General features: G+C 42.8%; 5 non-coding genes across 5 annotated transcripts; all 5 read left to right on the forward strand.

The window, feature by feature from the left end:
* Positions 1-517: 517 nt before the first annotated feature.
* On the forward strand, positions 518-603 carry TRNAR-UCU (transfer RNA arginine (anticodon UCU)). Its single transcript is given in 2 exon segments — positions 518-554; positions 568-603. It is a non-coding gene; the product is annotated as a tRNA-Arg (tRNA).
* Positions 604-2274: 1671 nt separating this feature from the next.
* TRNAR-UCU (transfer RNA arginine (anticodon UCU)) lies at positions 2275-2360 on the forward strand. The gene is given in 2 exon segments: positions 2275-2311; positions 2325-2360. It is a non-coding gene; the product is annotated as a tRNA-Arg (tRNA).
* Positions 2361-9377: 7017 nt separating this feature from the next.
* On the forward strand, positions 9378-9463 carry TRNAR-UCU (transfer RNA arginine (anticodon UCU)). The gene is given in 2 exon segments: positions 9378-9414; positions 9428-9463. It is a non-coding gene; the product is annotated as a tRNA-Arg (tRNA).
* A 1669-nt stretch (positions 9464-11132) lies between these two features.
* TRNAR-UCU (transfer RNA arginine (anticodon UCU)) lies at positions 11133-11218 on the forward strand. The gene is given in 2 exon segments: positions 11133-11169; positions 11183-11218. It is a non-coding gene; the product is annotated as a tRNA-Arg (tRNA).
* Positions 11219-12887: 1669 nt separating this feature from the next.
* On the forward strand, positions 12888-12973 carry TRNAR-UCU (transfer RNA arginine (anticodon UCU)). The gene is given in 2 exon segments: positions 12888-12924; positions 12938-12973. It is a non-coding gene; the product is annotated as a tRNA-Arg (tRNA).
* The last annotated feature ends 496 nt before the right edge of the window (positions 12974-13469 follow it).

The raw sequence follows: 13469 nt of genomic DNA on the forward strand, positions 1-13469 counted from the left end.
CGTTTTTCCGGGAGAGGACTTGCATTTATGCAGCAGAAATTTTCTGCTTCATAAATGCAACGTGGGCACATAGCCATAGTCTTTTCACATGGCTAAAATAATTTCTTTTGTATTGACTCCTATCCTTCCCAATCCAGTGGTCCATTAGCGTACAACGACACTTATGTTCTAAACAATTTTTCTTCCCATAAGTTCCAGAGGGCCAGTGGCTACTGCATTGAAGCAATAGAAATTAATAAAGCCGATCGCTTGAGAGATAGAAACCAAAAAAAGCTACCCCTTTCTTGGTCTTGCATACATTTCAATGCCACACTTTAGCAACATGGAACTAACATTAATATGAATAGATCTTTTTTTTAAAACATTTGCATTTTCTTGTTGACAAGTTTTACTTTTACACATAAGAAGACTAAAGCAAAGTTTCAAAGAGAACAGGAATCTTACTGTTGTCAAGTCATCATCAGGAAAATGGTTTGTCTAGACTAGACAGAACACCCACCTCATTCAGGAGACTTGTGGCTCTGTGGCGCAATGGATAGCGTATTGGACTTCTAGGGAACTGATGTGATTCAAAGGTTGTGGGTTTGAGTCCCACCAGAGTCATATTTTGTAGCTTGTGTGACATTAATACTTTGTCTCAGTTGATGTTAGAAAGATGAAACAGAAAAAATTATAAAAATCTGGGCTTCATACTAACGTTTAGAGCATTGTTCCAGGACTAAAACTTCACTGGGGTCTACTTGCTACAGAAGACTAATAGGACGACTCAATTTTGTTGACTTTTAAAATAACTTATTTTGCATCCACTTTAGAAATTCTTGATTTATGTATGTTATCAGTACATAAAAGATAAATGACAAAAACTCTTTAATGCTGAGTTTTTTTTCTGATGTCTCTATCAGAGTGAACTAACTGAGGCTATGGTTTAGGATTCCTGAACTTACAAATTGGAAGTCACATTTAGATTTGAGCTCAGCAAAGAACATAGAGGGAGCAGCTACTAATGGCTCGATGTACCATAAGATAGCAGATAGGGCACAATTTGTTATTGCCTATTTTTGGTCTAGTGTTTGATGTTCTGTTACTTGTTTTCACTAGTCCAAGATTCTTTTTTTAATTTGAGCAATTTTAAAAGTATTTTTTATATGTATTTGCCTGATAATTCTTTATGATCTCTATTGTAGGTTGGATTTGGGGTTTCTAGATATTTTTGGCTGATTTATCAACTATTGCTTAAAAAAATGCAGAATTTGGTGTTAGCATACTCCAGTCCATCCGTAGAGTGATTATATGTATGCATGACTTCTGGTATAAATTTTGCACCATTATGCGAAACGTGGACATTTTTTTTGCTATAAAGTCACCAAAAAGGTCAAAGATAAGAACAGAGTGATATCAGCTGGCTTGTCCTCATGAACACTTTCTCCTGAGCTAACGAGATCAATGAAATCATGTAATCAAGTCATTTTTTGGAGAGCTTAAATTCAGTGGAAATGAGGTTTTTCTGAATAAGTTAATTTTCATGGCAAGAAATGAGTTTGCAAATGTTGGCAGTTCATTTGATCTCTATTCATAATAAACTAGAGCTACACAAATCACCACTGTTAATACTGAAGCAGTAAACTTTGTGGAAACTAAATTTTATATCAGTCTGAACACTTTGGGCCATTATTGTTGAGTCCTAGTTATTCTTTGAAAAACTGCAAAAGGAAAAAATGAGCAAAGGAAAAACATCTAATTAATGGTATAGGTGCCTACTGAAATCAGGATATATAGCAGGAGCACTACAGAAAATTTCCCAGCAATTATTTGGACTAAAACACATGTTCTCTGATAGTCTTTTCACATGGTTAAAATAATTTCTTTTGTATTGACTCCTATCCTTCCCAATCCAGTGGTCCATTAGCATACAACCACACTTATGTTCTAAACAATTTTTCTTGCCATAAGTTCCAGAGGGCCAGTGGCTACTGCATTGAAGCAATAGAAATTAATAAAACTGATCGCTTGAGAGATAGAAACCAAAAAAAGCTACCCCTTTCTTGGTCTTGCATACATTTCAATGCCACACTTTAGCAACACGGAACTAACATTACTATGAATAGATGTTTTTTTTAAAACATTGGCATTTTCTTGTTGACAAGTTTTTCTTTTACATATAAGAAGACTAAAGTAAAGTTTCAGAGAGAACAGGAATCTTACTGTGTCAAGTCATCATCAGGAAAATGGTTTGTCTAGACTAGACAGAACACCCACCTCATTCAGGAGACTTGTGGCTCTGTGGCGCAATGGATAGCGCATTGGACTTCTAGGGAACTGATGTGATTCAAAGGTTGTGGGTTCGAGTCCCACCCGAGTCATATTTTGTAGCTTGCGTGACATTAATACTTTGTCTCAGTTGATGTTAGAAAGATGAAAAAGAAAAAATTATAAAAATCTGGGCTTCATACAAACGTTTAGAGCATTGTTCCAGGACTAAAACTTCACTGGGGTCTACTTGCTACAGAAGACTAATAGGACAACTCAATTTTGTTGACTTTTAAAATAACTTATTTTGCATCCAGTTTAGAAATTCTTGATTTATGTATGTTATCAGTACATAAAAGAGAAATGACGCAAACTCTTTAATGCTGAGTTTTTTTTCTGATGTCTCTATCAGAGTGAACTAACTGAGGTTTAGGATTCCTGAACTTACAAATTCGAAGTCACATTTAGATTTGAGCTCAGCAAAGAACATAGAGGGAGCAGCTACTAATGGCTCGATGTACCAAAAGATAGCAGATAGGGCACAATTTGTTATTGCCTATTTTTGGTCTAGTGTTTGATGTTCTGTTACTTGTTTTCACTAGTCCAAGATTCTTTTTTTAATTTGAGCATTTTTAAAAGTCTTTTTTGTATGTATTTGCCTGATATTTCTTTATGATCTCTATTGTGGGTTGGATTTGGGGTTTCTATATATTTTTGGCTGATTTATCAACTATTGCTTAAAAAAATGCAGAATTTGGTGCAAGCATACTCCAGTCCATCCGTAGAGTGATTATATGTATGCATGACTTCTGGTATAAATTTTGCACCATTATGCGAAACGTGGACATTTTTTTTTCTAAAAAGTCACCAAAAAGGTCAAAGATAAGAACAGAGTGATATCAGCTGGCTTGTCCTCATGAACACTTTCTCCTGAGCTAACGAGATCAATGAAATCATGTAATCAGGTCATTTTTTGGAGAGCTTAAATTCAGTGGAAATGAGGTTTTTCGGAAAAAGTAAATTTTCATGGCAAGAAATGAGTTTGCAAATGTTGGCAGTTCATTTGATCTCTATTCATAATAAACTAGAGTTACACTAATTACCACTGTTAAAACTGAAGCAGTAAACTTTGTGGAAACCAAATTTTATATCAGTCTGAACACTTTTGGCCATTATTGTTGAGTCCTAGTGTAACATACCTGGCGGCGTCCTTGCATAGTGGTCCATCTCCCACTGTGCAAGAGCGCGCACTTGATCTCCAGTCCAGGGTGTCTCTCTGGCTTCCCTCCATGCTGTCTGTTTGCTTCTGTGTCTGCTGCTTATGGGCGGCGCCCGATCACTTCCTGCTTTTTGTACCTGCTGCAGGCACACCCTTTGTGCGTCCTCAGCCTATTGCTGTCTGTCACCTGGTATTTAAACCAGCTGCCCCATTAACCCATGCCTGAGCATCTTGCCCTGTCAGTTGGCTTTTGTCTCTGACATGCCAGGTCCTGTCTATGTTACCTGTCTTGCAGTATCTGTTCCCATGTCTGTACTGTGTCCTATCTGTGTACCTTAACCTGCAGTCTGTACTCGTTCCTTGCCTGTTCGTTCCGCCTTCCTGGAGGCTGTATTTCCAGGCCAGTCTGAACACGCTCCTTGCCTGTTCGTCCCGCCTCTCTGGGGGCCGTATTCCCAGACCCGCTCCTGTATCCCGCTGCAGTGTCGGTCTCCTCCGTACACTCAGTTCCAGTCTGAACTCTCTCCTATCTTTTACCTGTTTTTTCTCTATGTCCGTTCCTTTCCTTTTTCTGCAGAGTCTGAACTCGTACCTACTCCTGCTCGTTGTCACTGTACTTCCGTTTGTGAGTTTGTGGTCCACTCGCTACTTCTCTGCAAGTACCCTGTGGGTATCTGGTTCTGCCTTTCCCTTCTAGTCTGTTCCATGTGAACAGAGCCCTATTCCTTCCGCGTCTGCGGTTTTCGCTTTGCTCTGCTCTGTCCACCGCGTCTGCGGTTTTCGCTTTGCTCAGCTCTGTCCGCCGCGTCTGCGGTTTTCGCTTTGCTCAGCTCTGTCCGCCGCGTCTGCGGTTTTCGCTTTGCTCAGCTCTGTCCACCGCGTCTGCGGTTTTCGCTTTGCTCAGCTCTGTCCACCGTGTCTGCGGTTTTCGCTTTGCTCAGCTCTGTCCACCGCGTCTGCGGTTTTCGCTTTGCTCAGCTCTGTCCACCGCGTCTGCGGTTTTCGCTTTGCTCAGCTCTGTCCACCGCGTCTGCGGTTTTCGCTTTGCTCAGCTCTGTCCACCGCGTCTGCGGTTTTCGCTTTGCTCAGCTCTGTCCACCGCGTCTGCTGTTTTCGCTTTGCTCAGCTCTGTCTACCGCGTCTGCGGTTTCGAATTTGTCTCCCAGTCTGTACTGGACCCTACCCAGCTTGTGCTCTAGTCTGCCTGTTCCTGTATTCCCCGGTGTGGGTCAACAGCCGTGTCCGGAGTCTGACCTGGAGTAGACCCTGGTTCCTCTGCTCGGTTCCTCCCTGGTGCACTGGCGTCGTATGCCGTCGTGCGACCTTGATCGGATCCGGCAGATACTTAGTTACGCCCCTCCAGGCACTCTCCGGTTCATGGCACAGTAGAATCACTACATAAACACGCACACGCCAGTCAGTCCGGGCGTGTGCATTACAGCATGCTCAGGCCATGGTTCCCGTTGAGCCCCACGGCCTTTGCTCTCTGAGAAGTTTTCCAGCGAATACATGCATTAAAATAAATAAATAAAAAAAATTTTTTTCCCTTTAGCTGAGTTCCAGGCGAATTACGCACCCGTCCAGATGGATCTATCTGCTCTCGTTCCTGCGGATCCGCTACGTTATTATGGGGATCCAAGACAAAGTCGTGCATTTGTGGAGCAATGCATGCTACCCTTCAAGTTCTACCCTCTATGTTTTCCCACCGATCGGGTTAAGGTGGCATTCATTATGTCTTACCTGGCGGGTGATGCCTTGGAATGGATCAACCCCCTATATGAAACACAGGATCCGATCCTCCTGGACCTAATGGCCTTCCTGGTGGCCTTTCTAATGGTCTTTGATGATCCTAACCCGGAGGCTCCTGCTGAAGCTTCACTTCCCAATATCCCGGAGCAGCCCCAATGGGTAATGTGTGTGGGTAGCGCAATAGTCCTCCAGCCCAATGAGACTACTGCCCACCCAGAATCCTCACAGGGTGACTACGCTTTCCGGAATACTTCTCCCAACCTCAAGAGGCAGTCCAGACGTGCTAGGCGTAGAGGCAAGCCGTCACGCCAGGGTCTGTCCTCCCTGAGACCTCCTGACCCCAACCTTGAAGTCCCTACTGAAGCTTCATCTCCCTGTATCCCGGAGAAGCCCCAACGGGTAATGTGCGTGGGTAGTGCACCAGTTCTCCTGCCCGAAGAGACTTCTGCCCATCCAGACTCCACACAGGAGAACTTCCTGCACCCGGCATCAGATGCTTCACCCACTTTAACCGGTGTGCATGTCCAAGGATGCTCCAAAGCTGTGGTTACCTCAGAGTCTGTGCACCTCTACTACCTGGTGGAGGACCGCCTGTTGCCTCCTGAATCCTCCGGGATACCACTCGATGACAAATGGAGAGAGACTTCTCTACACCCAGTACTCGATACTTTGTCCGCTTCGTCCTGTGAGCCTGATAATGGGTACCCCAAAGTGGTAGTTACCTCCGAGTCTCTACACCCCTCCGACCAGGCGGAGGACCTCCAGTTGTCTCCATAACCCTTCGGGGTGCTACCTGGTAGCGAAAGGACAGAGACTCTCCTATACTCTGTACCTGATACCTCGCTCGCTTCGTCCAGTGAGTCCAACCTAGTGTACTCCGAAGCAGAGGTTACTCCCGAGTCTCTACACCCCTCCGACCAGGCGGAGGACCTCCAGTTGTCTCCAGAACCCTTCGGGGTGCCACCTGGTGGTGAATGGATAGAGACTTTCCTATATCCTGGATCTGATACCTCGCTTGCTTCGTCCAGGGAGTCCGACCTAGGGTACTCTGAAGCAGATGTTTTCCCCGAGCCTCTGCACTCTTCTGACCCGGCAGAGGACCTCCAGTTGTTTCCTGACTCCTCCGGGGTACCACCAGATAACAAAGAGACAGTGACTTTTTTTCACCCTGTACTTGATAACCTGTCTATTTCTTCCTGTGAATTTGACAAGATGTACCTCGAAGCAGAGGTTATCCCCGAGTCTCTACACCCCTCCGACCAGGCGGAGGACCTCCAGTTGTCTCCTGAACCCTTCGGGGTGCTACCTGATAACGAATGGACAGGTACTCTTCTATATTCGGTACCTGATACCTCGCCCGCTTCATCCAGCGAGTCCGACCTAGTGTACTCTGAAGCAGAGGTTACCCCCGAGTCTCTGCACTATTCCGACCCGGTGGAGGACTCCCAGTTGTTTTCTGAATCCTCCTGGGTACCACCAGATAACAAGGTAACAGGGACTTTTCTACACCTTGTACCTGATACCTCGCCCATTTCATCCTGTGAGTTTGACAAGATGTACCCCGAAGCAGAGGTTACCCCCGAGTCTCTGCACTCCTTCAACCCGGTGGAGGACTTCCAGTTGTCTCCTGAACCCTCTGGGGTGCTACCTGATAATAAGTGGAGAGAGACTTCCCTGTGTGCTGTTCCTGGTACTCCACCTGTTTCGTCTGTTGCTGAGGATGGCTGGATAGGAGGTAGCATCCTAGCTACCCAGATGAGACCAGTTTCTCCAGTGGACAGTGGAAGTGATCTACTTGAAGTAAAGGATTGGCCCTCGAATTCCCTGCGGAACATTCTGGCAGGCCTGAAGAAGAGGGGGCGTAAGGGGGGGGTACTGTAACATACCTGGCGGCGTCCTTGCATAGTGGTCCATCTCCCACTGTGCAAGAGCGCGCACTTGATCTCCAGTCCAGGGTGTCTCTCTGGCTTCCCTCCATGCTGTCTGTTTGCTTCTGTGTCTGCTGCTTATGGGCGGCGCCCGATCACTTCCTGCTTTTTGTACCTGCTGCAGGCACACCCTTTGTGCGTCCTCAGCCTATTGCTGTCTGTCACCTGGTATTTAAACCAGCTGCCCCATTAACCCATGCCTGAGCATCTTGCCCTGTCAGTTGGCTTTTGTCTCTGACATGCCAGGTCCTGTCTATGTTACCTGTCTTGCAGTATCTGTTCCCATGTCTGTACTGTGTTCTATCTGTGTACCTTAACCTGCAGTCTGTACTCGTTCCTTGCCTGTTCGTTCCACCTTCCTGGAGGCTGTATTTCCAGGCCAGTCTGAACACGCTCCTTGCCTGTTCGTCCCGCCTCTCTGGGGGCCGTATTCCCAGACCCGCTCCTGTATCCCGCTGCAGTGTCGGTCTCCTCCGTACACTCAGTTCCAGTCTGAACTCTCTCCTATCTTTTACCTGTTTTTTCTCTATGTCCGTTCCTTTCCTTTTTCTGCAGAGTCTGAACTCGTACCTACTCCTGCTCGTTGTCACTGTATTTCCGTTTGTGAGTTTGTGGTCCACTCGCTACTTCTCTGCAAGTACCCTGTGGGTATCTGGTTCTGCCTTTCCCTTCTAGTCTGTTCCGTGTGAACAGAGCCCTGTTCCTTCCGCGTCTGCGGTTTTCGCTTTGCTCTGCTCTGTCCACCGCGTCTGCGGTTTTCGCTTTGCTCAGCTCTGTCCGCCGCGTCTGCGGTTTTCGCTTTGCTCAGCTCTGTCCGCCGCGTCTGTGGTTTTCGCTTTGCTCAGCTCTGTCCACCGCGTCTGCGGTTTTCGCGTTGCTCAGCTCTGTCCACCGCGTCTGCGGTTTTCGCTTTGCTCAGCTCTGTCCACCGAGTCTGCGGTTTTCGCTTTGCTCAGCTCTGTCCACCGCGTCTGCGGTTTTCGCTTTGCTCAGCTCTGTCCACCGCGTCTGCGGTTTTCGCTTTGCTCAGCTCTGTCCACCGCGTCTGCGGTTTTTGCTTTGCTCAGCTCTGTCCACCGCGTCTGCGGTTTTTGCTTTGCTCAGCTCTGTCCACCGCGTCTGCGGTTTTCGCTTTGCTCAGCTCTGTCCACCGCGTCTGCGGTTTTCGCTTTGCTCAGCTCTGTCCACCGCGTCTGCGGTTTTCGCTTTGCTCAGCTCTGTCCACCGCGTCTGCGGTTTTCGCTTTGCTCAGCTCTGTCCACCGCGTCTGCGGTTTTCGCTTTGCTCAGCTCTGTCCACCGCGTCTGCTGTTTTCGCTTTGCTCAGCTCTGTCTACCGCGTCTGCGGTTTCGAATTTGTCTCCCAGTCTGTACTGGACCCTACCCAGCTTGTGCTCTAGTCTGCCTGTTCCTGTATTCCCCGGTGTGGGTCAACAGCCGTGTCCGGAGTCTGACCTGGAGTAGACCCTGGTTCCTCTGCTCGGTTCCTCCCTGGTGCACTGGCGTCGTATGCCGTCGTGCGACCTTGGTCGGATTGGGCAGATACTTAGTTACGCCCCTCCAGGCACTCTCCGGTTCATGGCACAGTGGAATCACTACATAAACACGCACACGCCAGTCAGTCCGGGCGTGTGCATTACACCTAGCTATTCTTTGAAAAACTGCAAAAGGAAAAAATGATGAAAGGAAAAACGTCTAATTAATGGTATAGGTTCCTGCTGAAATCAGGATATATAGCAGGAGCACAACAGAAAATTTCCCAGCAATTATTTGGACTAAAACACATGTTCTCTGATAGTCTTTTCACATGGCTAAAATAATTTCTTTTGTATTGACTCCTATCCTTCCCAATTCAGTGGTCCATTAGCATACAACCACACTTATGTTCTAAACAATTTTTCTTGCCATAAGTTCCAGAGGGCCAGTGGCTACTGCATTGAAGCAATAGAAATTAATAAAGCTGATCGCTTGAGAGATAGAAACCAAAAAAAGCTACCCCTTTCTTGGTCTTGCATACATTTCAATGCCACACTTTAGCAACACGGAACTAACATTAATATGAATAGATCTTTTTTTTAAAACATTGGCATTTTCTTGTTGACAAGTTTTTCTTTTACATATAAGAAGACTAAAGTAAAGTTTCAAAGAGAACAGGAATCTTACTGTGTCAAGTCATCATCAGGAAAATGGTTTGTCTAGACTAGACAGAACACCCACCTCATTCAGGAGACTTGTGGCTCTGTGGCGCAATGGATAGCGCATTGGATTTCTAGGGAACTGATGTGATTCAAAGGTTGTGGGATCGAGTCCCACCAGAGTCATATTTTGTAGCTTGCGTGACATTAATACTTTGTCTCAGTTGATGTTAGAAATATGAAAAAGAAAAAATTATAAAAATCTGGGCTTCATACTAACGTTTAGAGCATTGTTCCAGGACTAAAACTTCACTGGAGTCTACTTGCTACAGAAGACTAATAGGACAACTCAATTTTGTTGACTTTTAAAATAACTTATTTTGCATCCAGTTTAGAAATTCTTGATTTATGTATGTTATCAGTACATAAAAGAGAAATGACGCAAACTCTTTAATGCTGAGTTTTTTTTCTGATGTCTCTATCAGAGTGAACTAACTGAGGCTATGGTTTAAGATTCCTGAACTTACAAATTCGAAGTCACATTTAGATTTGAGCTCAGCAAAGAACATAGAGGGAGCAGCTACTAATGGCTCGATGTACCAAAAGATAGCAGATAGGGCACAATTTGTTATTGCCTATTTTTGGTCTAGTGTTTGATGTTCTGTTACTTGTTTTCACTAGTCCAAGATTCTTTTTTTAATTTGAGCATTTTTAAAAGTCTTTTTTGTATGTATTTGCCTGATATTTCTTTATGATCTCTATTGTGGGTTGGATTTGGGGTTTCTAGATATTTTTGGCTGATTTATCAACTATTGCTTAAAAAAATGCAGAATTTGGTGCAAGCATACTCCAGTCCATCCGTAGAGTGATTATATGTATGCATGACATCTGGTATAAATTTTGCACCATTATGCGAAACGTGGACATTTTTTTTGCTAAAAAGTCACCAAAAAGGTCAAAGATAAGAACAGAGTGATATCAGCTGGCTTGTCCTCATGAACACTTTCTCCTGAGCTAACGAGATCAATGAAATCATGTAATCAGGTCATTTTTTGGAGAGCTTAAATTCAGTGGAAATGAGGTTTTTCTGAAAAAGTAAATTTTCATGGCAAGAAATGAGTTTGCAAATGTTGGCAGTTCATTTGATCTCTATTCATAATAAACTAGAGTTACACTAATTACCACTGTTAAAACTGAAGCAGTAAACTTTGTGGAAACCAAATTTTATATCAGTCTGAACACTTTTGGCCATTATTGTTGAGTCCTAGCTATTCTTTGAAAAACTGCAAAAGGAAAAAATGATGAAAGGAAAAACGTCTAATTAATGGTATAGGTTCCTGCTGAAATCAGGATATATAGCAGGAGCACAACAGAAAATTTCCCAGCAATTATTTGGACTAAAACACATGTTCTCTGATAGTCTTCTCACATGGCTAAAATAATTTCTTTTGTATTGACTCCTATCCTTCCCAATCCTGTGGTCCATTAGCGTACAACGACACTTATGTTCTAAACAATTTTTCTTCCCATAAGATCCAGAGGGCCAGTGGTTACTGCATTGAAGCAATAGAAATTAATAAAGCTGATCGCTTGAGAGATAGAAACCAAAAAAAGCTACCCCTTCCTTGGTCTTGCATACATTTCAATGCCACACTTTCGCAACACGGAACTAGCATTAATATGAATAGATCTTTTTTTTAAAACATTTGCATTTTCTTGTTGACAAGTTTTACTTTTACATATAAGAAGACTAAAGCAAAGTTTCAAAGAGAACAGGAATCTTACTGTTGTCAAGTCATCAGGAAAATGGTTTGTCTAGACTAGACAGAATACACACCTCATTCAGGAGACTTGTGGCTCTGTGGCGCAATGGATAGCGCATTGGACTTCTAGGAAACTGATGTGATTCAAAGGTTGTGGGTTCGAGTCCCACCAGAGTTGTATTTTGTAGCTTGCGTGACATTAATACTTTGCCTCAGTTGATGTTAGAAAGATGAAAAAGAAAAAATTATAAAAATCTGGGCTTCATACTAACGTTTAGAGCATTGTTCCAGGACTAAAACTTAATTGGGGTCTACCTGCTACAGAAGACTAATAGGACGACTCAATTTTGTTGACTTTTAAAATAACTTATTTTGCATCCAGTTTAGAAATTCTTGATTTATGTATGTTATCAGTACATAAAAGAGAAATGACACAAACTCTTTAATGCTGAGTTTTTTTTCTGATGTCTCTATCAGAGTGAACTAACTGAGGCTATGGTTTAGGATTCCTGAACTTACAAATTGGAAGTCACATTTAGATTTGAGCTCAGCAAAGAACATAGAGGGAGCAGATACTAATGGCTCGATGTACCAAAAGATAGCAGATAGGGCACAATTTGTTATTGCCTATTTTTGGTCTAGTGTTTGATGATCTGTTACTTGTTTTCACTAGTCCAAGATTCTTTTTTTAATTTGAGCATTTTTAAAAGTCTTTTTTGTATGTATTTGCCTGATATTTCTTTATGATCTCTATTGTGGGTTGGATTTGGGGTTTCTAGATATTTTTGGCTGATTTATCAACTATTGCTTAAAAAAATGCAGAATTTGGTGCAAGCATACTCCAGGCCATCCGTAGCGTGATTATATGTATGCATGACTTCTTGTATAAATTTTGCACCATTATGCGAAACGTGGACATTTTTTTGCTATAAAGTCACCAAAAAGGTCAAAGATAAGAACAGAGTGATATCAGCTGGCTTGTCCTCATGAACACTTTCTCCTGAGCTAACGAGATCACTGAAATCATGTAATCAGGTCAATTTTGGAGAGCTTAAATTCAGTGGAAATGAGGTTTTTGTGAATAAGTTAATTTTCATGGCAAGAAATGAGTTTGCAAATGTTGGCAGTTCGTTTGATCTCTATTCATAATAAACTAGAGTTACACAAATCACCACTGTTAATACTGAAGCAGTAAACTTTGTGGAAACTAAATTTTATATCAGTCTGAACACTTTGGGCCATTATTGTTGAGTCCTAGTTATTCTTTGAAAAACTGCAAAAGGAAAAAATGAGCAAAGGAAAAACATCTAATTAATGGTATAGGTGCCTGCTGAAATCAGGATATATAGCAGGAGCACTACAGAAAATTTCCCAGCAATTATTTGGACTAAAACACATGTTCTCTGATTGTCTTTTCACATGGCTAAAATAATTTCTTTTGTATTGACTCCTATCCTTCCCAATCCATTGGTCCATTAGCGTACAACGACACTTATGTTCTAAACAATTTTTCTTCCCATAAGTTCCAGATGGCCAGTGGCTACTGCATTGAAGCAATAGAAATTAATAAAGCTGATCGCTTGAGAGATAGAAACCAAAAAAAGCTTCCCCTTTCCTGGTCTTGCATACATTTCAATGCCACACTTTAGCAACACGGAACTAACATTAATAAGAAAAGATCTTTTTTTTAAAACATTGGCATTTTCTTGTTGACAAGTTTTACTTTTACATATAAGAAGACTAAAGCAAAGTTTCAAAGAGAACAGGAATCTTACTGTGTGAAGTCATCATCAGGAAAATGGTTTGTCTAGACTAGACAGAACACCCACCTCATTCAGGAGACTTGTGGCTCTGTGGCGCAATGGATAGCGCATTGGACTTCTAGGGAACTGATGTGATTCAAAGGTTGTGGGTTCGAGTCCCACCAGAGTTGTATTTTGTAGCTTGCGTGACATTAATACTTTGTCTCAGTTGATGTTAGAAAGATGAAAAAGAAAAAATTATAAAAATCTGGGCTTCATACTAACGTTTAGAGCATTGTTCCAGGACTAAAACTTCACTGGGGTCTACTTGCTACAGAAGACTAATAGGACGACTCAATTTTGTTGACTTTTAAAATAACTTATTTTGCATCCAGTTTAGAAATTCTTGATTTATGTATGTTATCAGTACATAAAAGATAAATGACAAAAACTCTTTAATGCGGAGTTTTTTTTCTGATGTCTCTATCAGAGTGAACTAACTGAAGCTATGGTTTAGGATTCCTGAACTTACAAATTGGAAGTCACATTTAGATTTGAGCTCAGCAAAGAACATAGAGGGAGCAGCTACTAACAGCTACTTGTCCCAAAGGATAGCAGATAGGGCACAATTTGTTATTGCCTATTTTTGGTCTAGTGTTTGATGTTCTGTTACTTGTTTTCACTAGT

This window comes from Phyllobates terribilis, unplaced genomic scaffold, assembly GCF_046119375.1.
Source record: "Phyllobates terribilis strain yellow unplaced genomic scaffold, ASM4611937v1 Scaffold_1__5_contigs__length_1240528914, whole genome shotgun sequence".
In the NCBI taxonomy this organism is placed as follows: domain Eukaryota; kingdom Metazoa; phylum Chordata; class Amphibia; order Anura; family Dendrobatidae; genus Phyllobates; species Phyllobates terribilis.